The 21605-nt window shown below is 33.0% G+C and overlaps 2 pseudogenes; both read left to right on the top strand.

Annotated features, from left to right (window-relative positions):
* The first annotated feature begins 7997 nt into the window (after nt 1-7997).
* Nucleotides 7998-8943, top strand: LOC100732362 (olfactory receptor 52E4-like; annotated as a pseudogene).
* Nucleotides 8944-15023: 6080 nt separating this feature from the next.
* LOC100724271 (olfactory receptor 52E4-like) lies at nt 15024-15959 on the top strand (annotated as a pseudogene).
* The last annotated feature ends 5646 nt before the right edge of the window (nt 15960-21605 follow it).

The raw sequence follows: 21605 nt of genomic DNA, 5'->3' as shown, positions 1-21605 counted from the left end.
TAGTAACAACTGAAAGAATAATGTTATCCAGAATGTGTAATGGATATTGTAAAAGTAAAAGGGAAGGAAAGTGCTCTAAAGGATATAACGGTGTGTATTGTGTGCAAGATAAGTGACTGTATTGTAAATTTCAGTTTGATCGTTGAACAGAAGGGTTTTCACTATCAATGTTTCAGTGTGTAACCACTTTTTGTTCTTTGATTTTGTGACTTTAACAACACTTTTTAAGATTACAATATGTAATGTTTTAACTAGCAATTTTATGATGTTAATTTTTTAAATTCTGTATTATTCTACCTTTTTTATATTTTTTTTAATTTTCATTTCTTTCATTCTTTGAAAAAAATAATAATATGCTTAATAACAACCACTGTTATATTACTTTGACTCTGTTTTGAAGGCCTATATTGTTATTATTTTGGAAATCTCCATGTTGTTTGTTTCTTTTGCTTTTTGTTTTATTTTTCTGAATTCCTTTTTAAAATAAAAAAAATTAATAGTAAAAAAAGAACACATTGACAGCTCAATTGTTTGAAGACAAATCTCTAAGTTCAGGACTGACCAGCCACATGGAGGTGATAACACTGAGGTCTCAATATCTGTCTTTGTACTTCCCTGGCTGGAAGCCAAGTGGTTTAAAATAAGTGAAATTTTTTAGAAGGTGGAAGGTGATGGGGGGAAATATTTAGAAAGCCTGCTTACCCAATTAGACAAATAATTAAACCTAGGTTATTATTAGCTTTTGTACAGGAATAAAGATAATGTTCTCAGTGTTACGTGTGGGATAAACATGTGCTGTTTTCAACTGTTACCGTGTCTGCAAAAGGTGCACACAGAATTTCATTTATGGATCCTACTTGAAACACTGGGTTCTAGAGGAAAGCACAATGGCCACTGTAATCTACATGAATTTCCACAAAATATCTTATTTGAGATTATCAACAAAATGTATACACATTTTTAGTCTGTATCATAAAATTCATTGAGGGCCGAATAGGAGTTAAATTTTAAAATCTCCATGAAACTGATTTATTCTAGGTTTTGTACTATTAAATTGTTAAGTATATGTACAGAAACTTTATTTCTTGCCTAAAGGCATATATTCATTAATTATGGGAGTTGAGATTCCAAGCCATGTAGTCTTTTCTGAAGTCTACTGTCTACTCATTTAGCCATTGTTCTGCAACTCGTATGTCTTTCTCTAGACCTCTGTCTTTTTCTTTGTATTTTTAAAGCAGTATGTCTTATTATTCATTAGAATCAGTACAAATGAGTATTTGTGTTTTTAACAGACTGATCTTTGTTTGAATATATAACTTACATCAACTAGATTTTTCTAATGAACATTCCATGAAATAAGGTATAGTTTTTGAATTAATTTTTTTCTTTTTCTTTTTTTTTTTTGGGGGGGAGCATGGAAATAAATTTATGACCTCACACTTATTAGGCAGGCACAGTGCCTGTGAAGTATAATCCTGGGGAGAGCTTTAAGTTTTTAATGGATTTATTATGTTTGCCATTTTTATGGCTGGGGCTGGAGAGAGAAAACAGTTAAGTTTTGAAAAATTTAATCAAGCAAAAAGAAACTAAATAAACATCAGAAAAAAAGAAGAAAGAAAGGGAAATAGAAATAGAGGGACAGGGGAAGATAGGAAACAAAGAAAGGAAAAATGAGAGAAGGAGAGAAAGAGAGAGACAAAAAGAGAAAGACAGCAACAGAAAGCGAGAGAGAGAGAGAGAGAGAGAGAGAGAGAGAGAGAGAGAGAGAGAGAGAGACAGAGAGAGACAGAGACAGAGACAGAGACAGAGACAGAGACAGAGACAGAGAAAGAAAGCAGAGACGAAGGAAATTCAGCATGACTATAGTATAAGAATCATCCCAGATATTTGTCACTTGCACTTCTATATTGGACCAAGAGAAGGAAACTAGTTGTAGACTTTTCTTGAAGGTAAGGCACTGGAGGCCAGCATTTATCATTGCAAATTCTGCTTAAAGATAATCCAGTGCACGATTAGCACAAGGTTGGGAATCAATGTAAAGAATTAGGCTTTTTACTTTTGTCACCAATGACCTTGCTCTCCATATTTGTGAAGCATAAGATCAGCGCCTGTGACTGTCTGCTCCCCGGGGAGCACCTCTGTTTGTAAACCCCTTTTAAGGGCCAGTGTTGGATTGCACACCCCCCACTTAAGACAGAGGAGGTGAAAGCGGAAATGTTTTGAAGAGGTACACAAGGTGTCAGTCTAGTGCTAGGTAGTCTGGCTCTGGGACCAGAAAAGGGTCACAAACAGAAACCATTATATTGTGGAAATTTAATGAAGGTTTAAATTGAGGGAGAGATAAAAGGCAACAAAAGAAAGCTAAATGGACACGAAGAGCACGGTCAGTCAAGGTAACAGTTTTCTCAGACTCAGGTGTGTGCTCCAGTGAATTTTAGTCAACAATATTCTTAAATACATGGATAAGCAGTGTGTGTGTGTGTGTGTGTGTGTGTGTGTGTGTGTGTTGAATTGTTTTTCTCCAAGTATTTATTTTTCATTCAGTTCACTTTGCTCATTTTATTAGTATGCATGTGTGTGTATATACACACACATATAAAATTTTAATTAGCATAACAATTTCAAATTTTTATTGGATAAAGTTTGGTATGTCAATATGTGTATACGACTATAATGGTTAGATCAGGGCAATTGAACTATCCATCACATTTCCTCAAACACTGATTCTTTCTTTGTTTTGGCTCCAATAAAATTATACACAGTAGCTATTTTGAAATATGCACTTAATTGCTATCAATAATAATGGACACAGCAACAGAAGCACAGGCCTGCTGTGCTGTCCATCACGGAAGTTAGTCCTTCTACCCATCCTCACCCAGGACCTTTCGGCTCCCTTCACTGACATGTCATCTCCCCACCTCTGTTACACACTAGTTATAGCTTAAATTTCAATCCACATTCCCTGCCTTTTCTTAAATGTCATCAAATCACATCTTTCATAGATGTGTAGAAGTTTAACTCTGAGTAATTTTCTTTTTTCAAGTTCACTCTCAAGATGAGTGTTTTATAACACAGACTTCACTGAACACAGTGATACTAAGTGCCAGATTGAGAATTCTTAAATTCCCTAATTTTTGTTGAAGTCATGAACATATCATTCAAAAACCAATTATGAACTTTTCAACTGTGATATTTCAGCAATGTTTTATCTAAACATCACTTTCATAAGGTTCTTTATTTTTTATTTAGAAGAGAATGTATGCACAGCAATAAAAATATAAAATGTGTATAAAAATTCAAAAAAATCATCACTTATTTCACTAAAATTTCTTGCTTTATGCTGCCCTTCTAATACATTGCCCATATTCACATATGATTCTGAATTAAATCTGAATACTACATCATTTTTATGAAAAAGTCATTGTTTAAGTAAGTGGTTTATAAAATAGCATAAGCTTCAAAGAAATGAAATTTCCATTTTAACAGCACCTGTCTTTCATCCAAAGTCTAGATTCCATTCTTTATCACACATCACAAAATCAGTATTCAACTTGAAGAAAAAAATTCTCATCTACTCTTCACTCCAAATTACTGATTCTGAGTGTGTATGACCATCACATTGCATTTCCTCTTCTGATGTTTCTACGGAAGTATGGATGTATGTATTTATTTATTGCTTGTGTTCATCCTATTCCATCACAATTTAGTCAACAAAAAGTTTTTGGTCACTTTACTTACTCTTCTTGCTATAAAAGGTAAAAATTAAATATTGAAAGATCTTTTCATAGTTTCACATAACAGTTATAAATTCATAAGAATCTTTAGTTTTGGGGGCTGGGGATTTAGCTCAGCGGCATAAGCACCTGCCTTGCAAGCAGGCAGTCGCTAGTTCGATCCCCGGTACCGATAAAAAAGTAAAAGACAAAAAAAAAAAAAAAAGAATCTTTAGTTTTGAAACTGGAAATGAGTAGGATTCTAAGAATTTCTGAACATCTGTAGAATACAACGGGAAAAATAAATTTTGCTTAATTCAACATTATTGAGCTTTTTTTTAATCTTTTCCACTCTAAGATTATATAATTACAGGTGCAAATCCTGAGGAAAACTATATTGGAAAATTGTTATTGTTATATTTGCTATACCCAAGTCATGATATTATAATGTATTACATTTGAGAGCTACAAATCACTACATTTTTAAGTGAGTAAAAAATTAAAAGTGCAGTGAATTTTTCCCATGTGTAAGTGTCAGGAAAAAGTAAACACTGTGAACACTGAGCCCTTTCTAGTATAGCATAGAATGTGACAAATCGGAACCTGCTTGGAAGTTTAATGGAGAGGCCATACTTAACAATCAGGATTAGGAGCTACTGAACTCTGTTTTGTTTCACTGTCCATGGTTGTATGATTTAACGTATTTCAACTAATAATTGTTCCTGTACGCTACAGGTACATGATTAAATTGTCAAATCAAGTTAGCTCCATTGATTTGCAGATGTGTGAGTTACTTACTCTTTTCTACTTAAAGATCCAGAGTCACCAGAACAAGTTGAGAGCATGCATTTGTCCTGCACACTGTCCCAGCTATTGTGGAAAGTCAAAGTTAGAAATCCTCTGATAGGATGCTGCTCTCTCAGGCTTTATTCTAAGAACAGTGTGGTGACACCAACCTTGTTTCCTGCCTACACGAATCTGAGACAGCTTTGCAGAGTAGCTCAGCTGTGTTTATCAAATCCTGGCAGTTTATTACCAAACATGTGATGCTCCAAACACTGCAATGGGATGGGCTTGCTTCACTTTTGAGCCCAACTTCCAATTACAGTACTAAGCAAATATTAGGTGGGAAATATGAAAAAAGGATAATGCTATAAATTAGCGAAAATTAACAAAAATTTGTCAAGAGTGTTTAGGTTCAGAAACACATGAACTGGAGTACAAGCACAGATAAGGACGACATACTAGGAGAACATAGTGAAAGAAAAGCATATTTTAATGTGATCTGGAAAATGTGTTCCTTCTCTTATCTGAAATTTTCTATACCTACACTCAAATATCTACTGTTTTTGAATCACTTTCTGCAAGCTGCTTTTAGTATATCATACTTTAATGATATTTTCATGGTTTGTTCATGAATATGTTTGAATAAATTTATTCAATATTTAGAAATCAGGATAAATAGTCACAATAAACATGGATAATGAATTTCTGCTCCTTATTGTGGTACACATTAAATAAGTTAGTGAGTGGCTCTGTAATTCACCTAATATCAGTCTATATTCATAGTAATTGAAAAAGAATTGAGTTTATAACATATGATGGAAATTAAATAAAATAATGCATGCAAGTTTTCTGATACAAAACTGTAGTTATAAATACTAGAGAAAAGTTAGAAAATAAATTAAGTTCCAAAATTATCTGACACTATGGCACTACCAAAATCCACACATGGCATTCATATGCTCACTTTTTCTATTAAAATATCTATGTCTTATACATTCAGTTGATTGACTTGATGTATTAATAAATGTCAAAGAAACCATCATATTTTGCCAAAATATTGATTTTTATTTCACATTGTTTGCAAGAGAATCCTATGCTCAATCACCTTGCCAAAATTTGGCATTATAGGTTCTATGTTTTAGTCATTGCAGGGGCTGGGTAATAGTATGTCACTAATTGTTTAATATAACTTACTTATAACTAATAATGTTATAAATTTTAGCATAATTCATATATTTCATTTCCCAGTGTCACTGAAGCCTTTTTCTTTTACTGTTTGTATACTTATCTTATATACACACTTATATATACTTATATATACTTATACACACACATATATATAATATATATGTGTGTGCATACACACATTCTTGATGAAAATTCTATTTTTATAAAAAGTGATTTTTAAAATTTCCTCCCATATGTACCTTCTAATTTCCCTTCTGAATAATGATTTTAAAACTTAAAAGATGTAATAAATTATTTTATTTATTAAATCTCATTTTTTCAAAGGGATGCCAAAAATTATGAAAGTATTAAGAGTTTAATGTTTCAAAATCTTGTTATATATCAGTGATGTCATTATTATTTTGTATGGACTGTAATCTTAAAATTAGGTTTCTCTTGCAGTACGCATTGTTTCACTTCCTGACCTTTAGGATTGACTGCCCTATCTTTACTTGATCATTATACTGGTCACTTTATAAAACTTATTAAATTAATATCTAAAGTGAAATAAATGAAATTAAGTATGTGTTTATACAGATCTATTTTTAAAATCTATTTTTTCTGGAACTGTATAGAAATAGCCTGTTTTTGTACATTAGTTTTAAGAGTATGTAATAATTTAATATATAATCCAAACTTATATATCAATTGTTCTAAATTATTTATAATAAACATCACTATTTGAAAATATGTTTAAATTTATTGGTATCAGCAGACATTTTATAAATATATTACCCAAATTGGGTATAGTTAACATCCTAATATAATTCAGTATTTCAAACGGATATGATATGTGTATGTACATGTGTGTGTGTGTGCGCACATGTATATATTGGATGAGTATATATACACTATCACAATTTGTACTTTCTCTATGAAGGCCTATAATTTAAATGTGTACTATTAACCACTTTCAAGTTTTATTGCATCATAAATTACATCATTTAATTTCATCAAATTTTAATTTTTGATAAAACTATATGAAAATTGTTTTTCTTTTAGATACCTAATTGACATGCTAAATGGTTAGTTTTGAATGTTTGTATCAGTTCATGTTACTCATAAACAGCAAAGATTATTTTTATTATGAACTGATGTCTTTTTATTTTTCTCATATGTCATACTTGTGAGAAATTTCAGTAAAATGTCAAATAAAATGAACACTAATTGATATTGCTTCCTCCTCATACTATGGGGGAAAATATCAGTATTTAACACTTGAATATATTTTTGCTATTTTTTCATTTAAAAAATGATTAAGGTAAAAGACGACATAACAACATAGGTCAGAAGAGAATAATTTAAGCAACATAGTTTTTCACCACAAGACAATCCGACATAACAGTAACTACTATAGTGTCTCTTTCCTTGAAATATTTGAGCATACCTTCATACACTATAGTATCAAACATAACAAGACAGTATAAAACCATTCAAGAGAATGAAAGTATTAAAGGGTATTCAGAAACAACTAACAGAAAATGAAAAGAATCCAATATTATATTAGCTGCATTTGTGATTATCAAAGATTTTATATTTACTATTTATATTTATTAATTTATTAAAGTCATTTTCAAAATATCATAATTGACTGCTTTATTATTAAATATTTTCTCCTTCTATTGAAATTATTTTGCATTATTTGATTTTAATGTAAAAGGCAAATTTTTTTTGTCAAAAATACTCACCATTAATTCATCAACCAAAGCATGAAGAAGTCTCTTCAGTAGAAAGATATGAACAGAATGTTAGGTGGGCAGGGAAAGAGAGCAGTGGCTCATGGGAGGAGGGACATGAGAGAAGTACAGCATTAGCATTGCACACCTGGACCATAAACTCCCTGAATTATTTCTGTTCCCAATCCTAATCTTTTCTAATTGCATAACACTCGAGAGTTTTCTTTAATGTCTCCTCAATTCAATATCCAAAGTAAGGTGAGTCTAGTTTCTGGAGAGGTTTGCCTTACATAATAGATATTAACAAAAAAAAAAAAAAAAAAAAAAAAAAAAAAAAGAAGAAGAGAAAAGAAAACCATAAACCATTACCAGCAGAAAACATGGTTAAAGGAAGACTTCCACAGTCTTCCTTTAATAATAGTCAATATTTGGGCATCTCACTTCATGTTCACTAATATTCTTATTCTATTGTACTGGGGATTTAACTGACATGAGATTAGACATAATGATATCTCACTACCATATATCCAATTGTGTTTCCTCTGAAATACTGAAGAAGACACCGGAGTATCTTCCAAGACTTCCCAGCAGCATCATGGCCTCTGTTAATTACACAGCCTCAGCAATGCATCCCTCTGCCTTCCTTCTGCTGGGTATTCCAGGTCTAGAAGCTTTCCATACCTGGATTGCCTTCCCTTTCTTTGTTGTCTATCTGATAGCACTTGTGGGAAATTTCACAATCTTACATGTGATCAAGACTGAGCAGAGTCTTCATCAGCCCATGTTTTACTTTCTTGCTCTTCTCTCTTTTATTGATCTGGGCCTCTCCACTTCTACCATCCCCAAGATGCTAGGCATCTTCTGGTTCAACCTCTGGGAGATCTGCTTTGAAGCCTGGCTCACCCAAATGTTCTTTGTCCACATCTACACTGGTATGGAATCAGATGTGCTCTTGGCTATGGCAATTGATCGCTTTGTGGCCATCTGTTACCCCCTGAGATATACCAGTATTCTTACCAATAAGATGGTGGCCATTATGGCCTCTGTTGTAGTGGACAGACCAGTCCTCCTCCTGATGCCTTTCAGTCCTCTTCTGAAACGACTGCCCTTTTGTGGACACTATATTATCCCTCACACCTACTGTGAACACATGGGCATTGCTCGTCTGGCCTGTGCTAGCATAAGGGTCAACATCATCTACGGTTTATTCGCCATTGTAACAATCATGTCCGACTTACTTCTTATTGCACTCTCTTATGTTCTGATCCTCCAAGCTGTTTTCCACCTCCCTTCCAGGGATTCCAGAAGCAAAGCACTCAGCACATGTGTTTCACATGTCTGTGTCATGTTAGTGTTTTACACCCCATCGCTTTTCTCGTTCATGACACACAGGTTTGGTAGAAATGTTCCTGGACACATTCACATCCTTCTGGCCAATCTGTATGTGGTTGTCCCTCCTTTTTTTAAATCCAGTTATTTATGGGGTCAGGACAAAACAAATCCGTGGAGGAGTTGTGAAAATATTTGTAAAGAAAGAGTAACTCAAATTGATTAAAAAATATACAAATTGTTTGATGTTATGTTTCAATTTATACTCATTTCTTGTCACTTTAAATGATCTTGGTAAAGGACCATAAAAATTACTTTACACATTATTAAAGTGTATATTTATACCTATAAATTCATACCCAGAATTCCTTAATGTAATTTCTATTTTGACAATGATGTCCTTACAGCAGTAGAATTTTTTTTTATTTGTAGGATATATAGGAACATTTTTCTGACATATAATTCTTCAAGCTTTGATTTGTAAGTTAGTATTTTCTAATTGTGATATTCAACTACCTGTTAGCCAATATTATTTCTACTATGTGATAATCCATCCTTTCATAAAGATTTGTAGGTACCAGGTGTTATTCCTTCCTCATTTTTGTCTTTCAAACTTGCAAACTTTAAAACTCTTTCCTTGTTGCCAGATCTACACTGGCACCAGATGCAGAGACAGATATTATATGAAAGGAATGTTAGGTATTAAATTTCTTCTAAAGATTGAGAGAGTTTATGAGAATTGAATACATTAGTTAGATAATATGATCAGTAGAAGTGTTGAGGACACAAATATATGGTTAGTTATGACATTTGAAAATCAATCAGATATTTTCTCACACTATCAAATTGGATGTTCACATATGATAAAATCAGCTATCAAATCTACTAAAATTTTGAGGAAAAGAGGAAGCAACTACCTCAGCCAGGTTAAAAATATCTTTCTTCACACTACAGAATTTTGTAATCATCATCAAAATTAATTTCAGAATATAGTGTCACATTAATGAATCTTTCATTGTCTTTTTTCTATCTTTCATTACCAATTTCTCAGGCTGTTCCCTGAGATTTTCTTTTCAATGAACCACCATATCCACCACATTCTTGTATCCAGATTCAAGAGTATTTTACCTGAACCATATTGCAAAGTTTCCAATACTCTGTATAGTTGTCTACTACTGGAAACCTATCATAGTGGCATACATAATTAACTGAAAGGTGGTTACTTTTCACTGATTGCTAAGACAAAATACCAGACACCCAAAATTAATGAAGGAAATGTTTATTTAGCTCATGTTTATCGTGGTTTCAGTCCATAATTGGCTGGCTCCAAGGCAGGCTGCTGTGCCAGAGGGAAACAATTCATAGTAGTAGGAAGACATCAAAAGCAGCAAGAGACAAAAGGGAGGGTGTCAGAGAAGACTCTTTTCGATTTTTGCTTTGTGTGTAGTCCACCAATCCTAGGGTGGGTGTAGCAATCAAAACCATAATCCCAGCATAATCATGAATCAATCACAAAGTTTAGAAGCTTGCCCCTTGACTGCATGAGGCGTTAAGGATACATTGAGGTTAAAACTATATATATATATATATATATATATATATATATATATATATATATATGTGTGTGTGTGTGCGCGTGTGTGTGTATGTGTATATATTCAATATATATATATATATATATATATATATATATATATATTTACAAATGTTATAAATTGTTGTGAAAGAGCTTCTCTGTTAAACACATCTTCTAAAATAAAGTTCTTAAATGTTTTTCATGCTCTTTATAAATACCATTTTTAAGTCTTACATTCATATAATTTTCTGTTTCTTGCCACACTGTATAACATGAAAAAATGTACTACTCTTTGGTAACTAGTAACAGGACCACGCTGCTGTTCTCTATGTCAAGTCACCTGTATTGTAATATTTAAACTTTTATTGGAATATGACAGTGATGCATAATAATTATGGTCATTTTGATGAATTCATGGATTTACATATAGCATCTTAATCACTTGTGCTTCCCCCTGTCCTCTAGACCCTCTTACTCCCATCCATAGATTCCCTTCCAATCGCAAGGTCTATCTCATATTTCAGGTTACTTCTCTTGTATTTTGCTGTTTCTTTCATTTTCTTTTTGAAATATTTGTATATTGTGTTTCTCACATAAGAAAGAACATTGAATTTTTAACTTTCTGATATTTGTAGTTTAGCAATGTAGTCTCATATTGATTCCACTTTCTTAAAAATGACTCAAGATTATACTTCTTTATGTCTTACTAGTTATCTCTCTCAGTATCTATCTGTATCTATCTGTCTATAAATTTCTTTATTCATTCGTCTGCTGATAGTCAGAAAAATCTGCTTCCCAAGAGTAGTTATTTTGAATTGCACAGCCATAAACAGGAGCATAGAGGTGTCAGTGTGATACATTAACTAAGTCTATGGAGAGACACCCAGAAGAGATGCAACCTGGTCAAATGAAATTTCTATTTATAATTTATTTCCATATAGATTTCCAAGTGGCTGCCCCAGTTTACATTCACACAAGCATTGTAGAAGAGTTTTCTCCTAGCCCACAGCCTCACAAACATTTCTCATTGAATTCTTTACCACAGCCATTCTGTATGGAATGAGATAATATCTCAGTTTGGTTTTCATGATGATTGCGTGTTGCCAGAATATTGAAACACATTTGTTTTCATTGTAATGAAAGTTTTCATCCCTAACACAATTTCTGCTAACCTCTTCTACTGCAGATACTTAGTGAGGGCAAATTTCATTCCAACTGTGAAATAAAATGTTTAATGACTTGCAACAAATATGAAAATTAAAGAGAAATAATAATATTATGAATGAGAGAAAAATCACCTTTGTCTTTCTCTGTCTTGCTCTGTCTCTATGTCTTTGTCTGTCTGTCTGTATCCCTCTCTGTCTCTCTCTCTCTGTCTCTGTCTCTCTCTCTCTCTCTCTCTCTCTCTCTCTCTCTCTCTCTCTCTCTCTCTTCCCTTTTCTTTCTCGTGAGCGTGTGTGTGTGTGTGTGTGTGTGTGTGTGTATCCAGCTGCTGACTTTTGTGAGCTGGGAGGCCTAGGAATGCCTCTTGCTGTCTGGGCTGGTAAGTAGGGATACCAGTATTCGTTATACTTGAGTATTGATTTTGCATTAAAGAATCAGAGCGATTTTTGTTTTGTTTTTAATTTAAGTGACTAAACTTTGAGATACAGTGTTCCATTAGCCTCAGACTGAATGGATGGTAGCCAGTCCATATTTTTGCTGCTAGAGTAAAATATATATTTTCTATACTATTAATAACATGTTGGGTTTTTTAAAAAGTATAATACGATGACAACACAAGAAAAATAATAATGAGAATTTATTTAAGGAGACAGTATTGTCAACACATTTTACTAGGTACCTCATAAACGCAGCACACTTTTTGGATTTGATAGAGCCACGTAAGTTTGATTTTATTACTATCTCAGCCTCTACAAATAAATAAAATAAAACTCAGGGAATCATTTATCTAAGCTCATTTTAAGTGGAACCGTGAAGACATGAACAGGATTTCCAGGTTCTAAATTCCCTAAACCGTAAGAGAACTAATTTCCTACCAATCACATTAGAAAAAAAAGATACACTTTTGCAAAGGAAAGATACATTTATCTTGCACTGAGTGGATATCATTTAGCATATGTTCCTCATACTGCTATGAGCATTGTATTTATCATAGAAGCATGCTGTTGCAGTGTGTTTGAAACTATATTAATCATGCAGGCTTCACATAAGTTCAAGTTCTTAAAACTATTGAAAAAGACAGTGAAATGATACTAGGAATGGAGGCTAGCTCATTGGTTAGTTCCACCTCTACCCATTAAGAGAAATCTCAGGATTGCAAATTTGAGATTCTGTGCTTCTGAATCTATTTAGGCTGAACAAGAACGAATATAATTATGTGCTACTGGTGTTGGCTTTGAAGCATATATCTAACAATTTATGATGGCTAAAGATACCAAATATGTGTAAGCTCAGAATTACAGTCACCAGAATCAAAATAGCAAAACAGGTAGTTGTTTCCTGGTGATGGAAGTATCATAGATATAGGGTAAAACAATGTTCAGAGGTACAAATAAGAAAGAAAATATCAAGAGTAAAGGTAAAAATTTAAAAGGTAATGTAAAGTAAAGGTTAAAGGTAAAGGTATTTTATTTAAATCACTGTAGAATGAGATATATATCAAAATATATCACTATTAAAAATTGTAAAATGTAGTAGAGTAAAATACACAGTGTTATTAAATATCCAAATATTTTTCTTCATATTTTGCACACTTATCTGATCACTCTAATCACTTTCTGAAGCAGTTTTTGAAGCCATTGAGTCTCTTTATGGAATATGAGCCAAATGTGGTGAACGCTCTGCTTCCAAGCACTACTAAATGAAAAACAGTCTTACGAAAACACTGTGGCATGTTCTCACCCACCGTATTCTCTAGATAACAATGTTTAACTTGCAGGTCTTCTCCAAAGTCAAAATGACGATGAAGAGGAAAGATTTTTTAATTAATTTAGGACCGCTAGGCAACCAGGAGAACATAAACAAAGACACTCAAAAGAGGCCAGAAGTGCTTCAGAAAATTGCAAGAACACTAGCATTAATGTGTTCCAAGGGAAGGGAAATATTTTGAAGAGGATTAATGGAAATATGTTCTTAAATTATTTTTAATTCAAATATTTACTGTATTTTTATCAAACATATATTTATTGTTAACTAGAGTTTCTTGCTTTCTGTGCTTTTAACACTAGTATAAAAGTCTGAAATTCAATCTTAATTTTTTTCATTTGAATAAAATATCTGTATTCTATTCAAATAAAACATTGTGTATAAAACAAGCTCTAAAATTGAGTATTTTATCAAATTGTATTTTATATTATGTAATTTCACTTATTTTGTTTAAATTTATACCCTTTTAATATAGAGCATTTGAAACGCACAAAGTAAATGGAATATCACGAACTGTCATCACTAGTGTCAACAACTACAAACTTTCTTGCCTTTTCCCATGTTTCAATTTGCTTTTATGAGAAAACTTACATACATTTAATGTATAAATATGATCTTTACACAGTTGAGAAATGTGCACCACTATATATTCTACACCACTATGCCAACATGGATTCTTTTATCTAGCTTACCACACTCACTTATGTTCCTTCCTAGCAAACCTTGAATTAATCTGTGGCAGCCATTCACCTGGCACGTTGAAATCATTATTATATTTTATCCTTTAGAACTTAATATAAATATAATAATGTAGTAACTATGTTTGGTCAACTAGTAGCAATCATTAACTCAGAACAATGATTTTGAATTCATTTGTGTATTTATATTTTAACCAATTAAGCCATCTCTTAATGAATAAATGTAGGTTACATAAACATTCTGAATTTAAAAACAGTTCACTTACTGATGGCTGTGCAGTTGCTTCTTTGGAGTAATTATGAATAAACATGTTATGAATATAATTGCATAATCTTTTGGTGGACGTGTGTTTTTCTTTCCCTTGAGTAAGCTACTAGCATTCAACTGACCTAAAGATTGACTTGGTGTATTAATAAATGTAGAAGAAACCATTACATTTGGCCAAAATGTCAATATTTTTATTTCATATTGTTTGGAACAGTATCCTGTGCTTAATAATCTTGCCAAGTTTGAGACGATAGGCTTCTTTATTTTAGTCACTGTAGTGGCTGTATAATGGTATGTCACGAATTATGTAACATATCTTACTGATACCTGATGATTTTACAAATTTTAACATAATTCATCTATTTCATTTACCCAGTATCTTTAAAACTCATTATTTCCTTATTTATATGCTTCTCTTATATTTTATTTATAAGCATACATATATGTATATATACACACGTATTCCTGATGCAAATTCTATTCTTATAAATAGTGATTTTGACTATATTCTCCCATATGTATCTTCTAATTTCCTTTCTTAATAGTAATTTTTAAAATTAATAAGACATAATAAATTATTTTTGTTTATTTATCCTTATGCTTAATGATCACTTTTATCAAATGTTAAAATTTATAAAGATATTAAGTGTTTAATGTTTTAAATTAATATTCATTCACTAATTTTCTTCTTTTATTGTACTGGGGATTTAACTGACAATGTGAATAGACATAGTGATATGCCACTACCATACATTTGCTTGTGTCTCCTCAGAAATGCTGAAAAAGACAATAGAGTATCATCCAAAACTACCCAGCAGAATCATGGCCTCTTTGAGAGACACATTCTCAGCATTGTATCCCTCTGCTTTCCTTCTGCTGGGTATTCCAGGTCTAGAAGCTTTCCATATCTGGATTGCCTTCCCTTTCTTTGCTGTCTATCTGATACCACTTCTGGGGAATTTCACAATCTTACATGTGATCAAGACTGAGCAGAGTCTTCATCAGCCCGTGTCTTACTTTCTTGCTCTTCTCTCTTTTATTGATCTGGGCCTCTCCACTTCTACCATCCCCAAGATGCTAGGCATCTTCTGGTTCAACCTCAGGGAGATCAGCTTTGAAGCCTGGCTCACCCAAATGTTCTTTGTCCACATCTACACTGGTATGGAATCAGATGTGCTCTTGGCTATGGCAATTGATCGCTTTGTGGCCATCTGTTACCCACTGAGATATACCAGTATTCTTACCAATAAAATGGCAGCCATTATGGCCTCTGTTGTAGTGGGCAGACCAGTCCTCCTCGTGATTCCCTTCTGCCCCCTTCTGAAACGACTGCCCTTTTGTGGACACTACCTTATCCCGCACACCTATTGTGAACACATGGGCCTTGCTCGTCTGGCCTGTGCCAGCAGAAGGGTCAACATTATCTATGGTTTATTCGCCTTTGCAGCACTCATCTTAGACTTAATCCTTATTGCTCTCTCTTATGTTCAGAGCCTCTAAGCTGTGTCCCGCCTCCCTTCCAGGGATACTAGAAGCAAAGCACTCAGCACATGCATTTCACATGTCTGTGTTATCCTAGCTTTTTACACCCCAGTGTTTTTCTCCTTCATGACACACAGATTCGGTAGAAATGTTCCTCATTGTGTTCACATCCTTCTGGCCAATCTGTATGTGGTTGTTCCTCCTTGTTTAAATCCAGTTATTTATGGGGTCAGGACTAAGCAAATTCATCAAGGAGTTGTGAAAATATTTCTAAAAAAAAAAGTAACTCAAATTCACTAAAAAAAAAATCCAAATTAGTTGAGACTGTTCTTTGACTTACATACTTCTCTGATGGCCTAAAGTGACTTTGGTAAGTGCACATACAAAATTACTTTAGACTTAAAATAAAAAAAAAAAATACATATATATATATATATATATATATATATATATATATATTCATACCCCATGTTCCTTAATGTAATTTTTCCTTTGACAATGATGTCTTTATAACAATAGTAAACAATATTTGTTTGGTAAACAGAAATATTTTTGTGACATAGTTCTTTAAGTTTTCACCTATGAGTCTTATTTTCTAATTCTGATATTCAACTATTGGCCAGCAATCCTTTTTTTATGTGATAATGCATGCCTTCACACAGATTCATAGGTACCATGTGTTATTCATTCCTCTTTTCTGTCTTCCAAACTTATTCCTTGTTGCCAGCTCTTTACTGGCACCAAATCTAGAGGCAGGTATTATATGAAATGAAAATTATATATTATTTTTCTTTACAAAGATTGAGAGAATTTAAGACCATGCAAATTATATACTATAATCACAAGAAGTGCTTAGGTCAAAAATAAATGGTTATTTGTGGCATTTGAAAATTGATCAAATATTTTCTCACAGTATCAAATGAAATTTTGACATATGATAAAATTTAGTTATCAAATCTACTAAAATGTGCAGTAACAGAGACACGGTGTTGCTCTCTGAGTCAAGTCACCTGTTTTTAATATTTAAACTTTTATTGGCATATGACTGTGAGACATAATAATCATGCTCATTTGAATAAGTAATGATTTACATATGGCATCTTAAACATTTGTGTCTTCCCCTCCCCTCTAGGGAGTAGGAGGCCCTTCTACTCCCATCCCTCAATCCCTTTCCAAATACCTCAAGATCTACTTCACGTTTTCTGTTATCTCTCTTTTATTTTGCTGTTTAAAATACTTACATTTTGTAATTTTCTCGTAAGAAAAAAACACTTAATTTTTAACTTTCTTATTTAATATAACCATATGATCTCAACTTGTATCTATTTCCCTATTAATGGCTCAACTTTATACTTATTTATCCTTAGTAATCTCTCTTTCAGTATCTATCTGTCATCTATCTATCTAGCTATCTTTCTGTCTATCTATGTATCTATTCCTTTAGTCATTCATCTGCTTTTAGGTAGACAGGCTGATTCCAAAAAGCAGTATTTTGAATTCTGTTTCTATCAATGTGATACATTAAGAAGGTCTTTGGGGAGACACCTTAAGAAATGAATCTGGGTCAAATGAAATTTCTGTTTTTAGATTTTATTTCATATTAATTTCCAAGTGATTGTACTAGTTTACAATCACAGCAAAAATTACAGAAATGTCCTCTCCCAATCCACAGCGTCATAAAAGTTTCTTATTGTCTGAATTTCTGATCACAGGCATTCAATATGGAATAAGAAAAATCTCAGCTTTGTTTTCAAATTTGGGATTTTGTGAGAGGATTGAAACTCATTTGTTTCCATTGCAATGGAAGTTTTCTTCCCTAGTGTACACATTAATTTCTGCTAATTTCTTCTAGTGTATACACTTTTAATGAGGACAAATTTCATTCCAACTGGAAAAACAGAAAGAGAAATGACTTACATACAACAAATATCTAAATGGAAGTAATAATTGCACAAATGAGAGAAAAACACTTCTCTATTTCTATGTGTGTGTGTGCGCGCGCATGTGTGCACTCACGCATGTGCATATATCAAATACACAATTTTTAAATTCAACTCTTTCCAAGTTTATAGGGAAAAGAAATGAAAAAATAATACTTCAAATACCTGAACCATAAAAGAGTGTCCACTGTAATATACAGAATGTATTCATGAAATAGCCTTTCAAACAAAGCAGGCCATTCTGTAGGTTTGACCAGGGAATATGTCTGACATCAGGAAACTTAACTTGCTTCTAAAGCACACTATCAACCATTTGACTTCTTCCTGCCCTCATGGCTCCCTCACCATTTATAAAAAGTTACTGTTTTAATGACATCAACCCAGACACAGATAATGCCTTTAGTCAAAGCAATGTATGGCTTTATATGTAGACACAGAATTTTTGGAGATCACTAAATGGACTCTGTACATGAATTATAACTAGAAAGTACAGAAAAGTTTTAAAGTGATAGAAGGAAAAAGGAATGAATTCTGATATATCCTTTGATCCAAGGAAATGTGCACAATGTCTCTAGCTTAAGTAATTATAATTACTGTTCAATCTGCTTCCTTTCTACAACATTTTCCTATTAAACTCATACAATAAACAAATTACACATCAATTTTAATAAAATGAATATATGACTACCTTGAATCTCTGTTAATGGTCAATAGCCTTGCAAAGGTTGTCTTTTCTATATAGAATAAGTTAATGACATATTAAAAATAGTAACAATGCTAACTATATATATATATATATATATATATATATATATATATATATAAAAAATCTCAGGTCATGAACTTAAATCATTCGTTTGTTCCATGATTCTGGGGAAGATGGTGCAGTCTTGATCATTGTCCAATATGGAGTTTGTAAAGGGAAGCAAAACTTTTCTGGATGCTTCAGATAGTGATCCAAATTTTTGGTGAAAAGAATCACTCATGAACCAAGTTATTTTATATATTTATCATGTACACATACATGTTTACACATATATACATATATATACAAATATGTATATTTACATATCTAAAATGCATACATAATATAATTCCATTTTACTGTTAGTTTTCAAAAACTGCTCTACACTTAAAACACATCTTTTTGCAGACTCACAAGCTTGTTTCCTTTGAGCAAAGAGCAAACAGTGGAACCACTGGCCAAAAAGTAGCTATACGGGCTTTTTTGTATGAAAAATTTGATTCGAGAGAAAGATGAAAATATATTAATATAATATGTGAGAAAATAATATTGATCTAAAAGTTACCACTGGAATTTAATTACACAATAGGTTAAATCGGAAGCCTCTAGAATGTTTTGGGAAGGAGAGACAATATTTTGTTAATCACATTTGTGTATACATATGGTATAAATGAGAGAGATGAGTAGTTCCCAGAAAGTGTAGGTGACTGACGAGACTTGAGTTTGAGGGCCTAAGTGAAATGGATTAAAAAAATCCCTAACACTAATAAATTTCTGAATAATTTGAGAAGAAAAAAAGAAAATGCAATCAAGAAGACCATAGATAATACTTGAAAATATTTTATTCTCTTCTCTCTGAGTCAAGTAAATTTTGGTAACCTAAGAACTAATGGTAGTGATCTGACAAAAACCTGGTGAGTTTAAGAAAACTTGTCCCTGAAAACAACGCATTTAAATTTTATTCAGAAGTAAAATTGGGAGGTGGGTTCCTTCTCAGTGGAAGCAAGATTGTCTAATAGGTGGAAAGCAGTTGTCCTTCAGACCGTGGCATGATAGAAAAATAAATAAACCTAAAATTTTTGGAATCAGGGTAACATTTATTATTTAGCAGTAATACTATTAGCAACATTAGTATTCATAAGAATCTCTCTTTCTTTGTTCATTCATACTTTTTCATATGACAATTTTCAGAATAAGTATTTATTTTCATTGCTCTATTACCAAAAATCATATATTTATTTTAAAATAAAAATATAACAGAGCTTAAAAACAGGTTACTAGGAGATTTACAATAATTAATACATTGTGTATTGTTCTTGGTAGTAGTTTTTCAGAGTATAAAATATAGGCATGATGTCTTGTCCAAACAATATGAATACAAGCCTTTCTGTTCAATGAACTAAGAAAAACTGGCTATATGACTAGTGTAAGTATCTTGTATATAAATACATTTTTCTTTTTCCTCTTCTTGCTTTCTCCTTTAAATTAATTCATTCCCACTTTTAGTAACATTCAGAAAGGGCTTGCTCTGAGTGTGACTGAAGACCAGGTAGTTCCTAATTCTTAACCTGGGAAACTCCTTTCTTGTGAAAATTGGAAACCTGCTCTGTTTTACAGCGCTCAGATCTCCCAGTAAAAAACCCTGTGTTCAGGAGAATGAGACACTAGGGACATCGAAAAGATACTGAGGCTATGGGATCAGCCCAACCTTTATATACAGTAGTGATATTGATATATGCATGCACTGAGAATTTTGAGTGAAAATAAATTGAAACAACCAATCTGTTCATGCACCAGGTCAGTGCTCAGGTCCCCAGGTAACTTTCTGTTTCTAAACTGTGTAACTGCATTGATGGAAGGTGTTTTAGGAAAAAATAATAGAAAAGGGATTTTAAATCTAGCTTTACTCAATGAATTCTTTAACAATACTTTTCCCTATATTTATAACTGTTTTTTTTTTCTTTTTTTTTTTTTAATCAAAGAAGAAGTAACCAGTCATGGTGGTACATGTCTGTCATTTCAGCACACTGGGAAAATCACAAATTCAACCTTCACCAGGGCTAGTTAGCAACATAGAAGAAAGACTATGTCTCCAAATAGAAATAGATATAGTCACTGGAAAGGCCATGGGTTCCATCCCCAGTACTGAAAAACAAAATTATGAGGGGATAAATAAGGGAGGCTAAACTTCCACTATTTTATAGGTATTTAGTTAATATCTTCCTGTATCTCAGGTTGCCAGGTAGTTGATTGTGGGGGATGAGGTGTCACTTTGAAGGCCCCAACCCCCTCAGACCTGCAATATACAATAGCCCCTGGTATGCGAGACAGAGGTAGGACAGGAATGCCTGTTCTCAGTGGGATCTCTCACCCTCTGGAAACCATACTGTGTGAGCTGGCTTTGTTTTGCAGAAGTCTTGAGGAAGTGGCTGGTCACCCTTTGTGACATTAACAGCAGACAAAATTAACAACATTCTTGGGCTAATGAATTTCTTCCTGGGCTAGAGGGGTTAGGAGAACTGGTTGTGGTTATTTACTTCACTTAGATAGTTTAGAATAAACATTGTAGTCTGTCACATTGTAGCTTGTCACAAAGAATGCCTTTTCACTACTTAATTGTCTGGGCTCTGTGAACTGATCCGGTTTACTATATAGGAATCTTAAAATAAAGATTGTGCGTGTAGTGCAGTGCAACGCGGTGCAGGCAGTAAAAGTGCCGTGTCTCTCCTGTTTTCCTTTCCGAGCGCTGCACCCCCCGTGTCCTGGTCAGGCATGTTTGCATGTTTGCCTTTCCCGGAGTCCAGAGTACACTAGATACGACAGTTGATAGTACAGGCAAGTTTCTACTCCAGCTCTTTAAATCCTAGTTGATAGAATTCCAATTAATATCACGATGTTTTTGAAAGTAAAAAAGAGGTAATATAGAGGCAACCTATTCTTACTTTCTCTGTAAATACAGGGGATGTTAGAGTTGTATAGATAGCAGGGGAAAGACAAGAGAGTCATATTTTTTGAAGGACTTAGTGTCTGATCTATTTATCCAGCAGAGCATCCTTTCCTGCTCCAGGCAAAACGTGCACTGGGCTCCTCGTTTCTTATTGTTTCATTTTTAAAAGCCATAGTTTTTTTGTTTTGTTTTGTTTTTGTTTTTGTTTTTGTTTTCTTTTTCTAGCTACCAGTAGGAATAAGACAACTCATTCTATGATATCAGATAATTTTTAAAAACCAAGATCAACA

This window comes from Cavia porcellus, unplaced genomic scaffold, assembly GCF_034190915.1.
Source record: "Cavia porcellus strain 051 isolate PalLab524CR breed Dunkin Hartley unplaced genomic scaffold, mCavPor4.1 scaffold_9, whole genome shotgun sequence".
NCBI classification, from domain to species: domain Eukaryota; kingdom Metazoa; phylum Chordata; class Mammalia; order Rodentia; family Caviidae; genus Cavia; species Cavia porcellus.
This window is presented reverse-complemented; position numbering and strand designations above follow the sequence as displayed.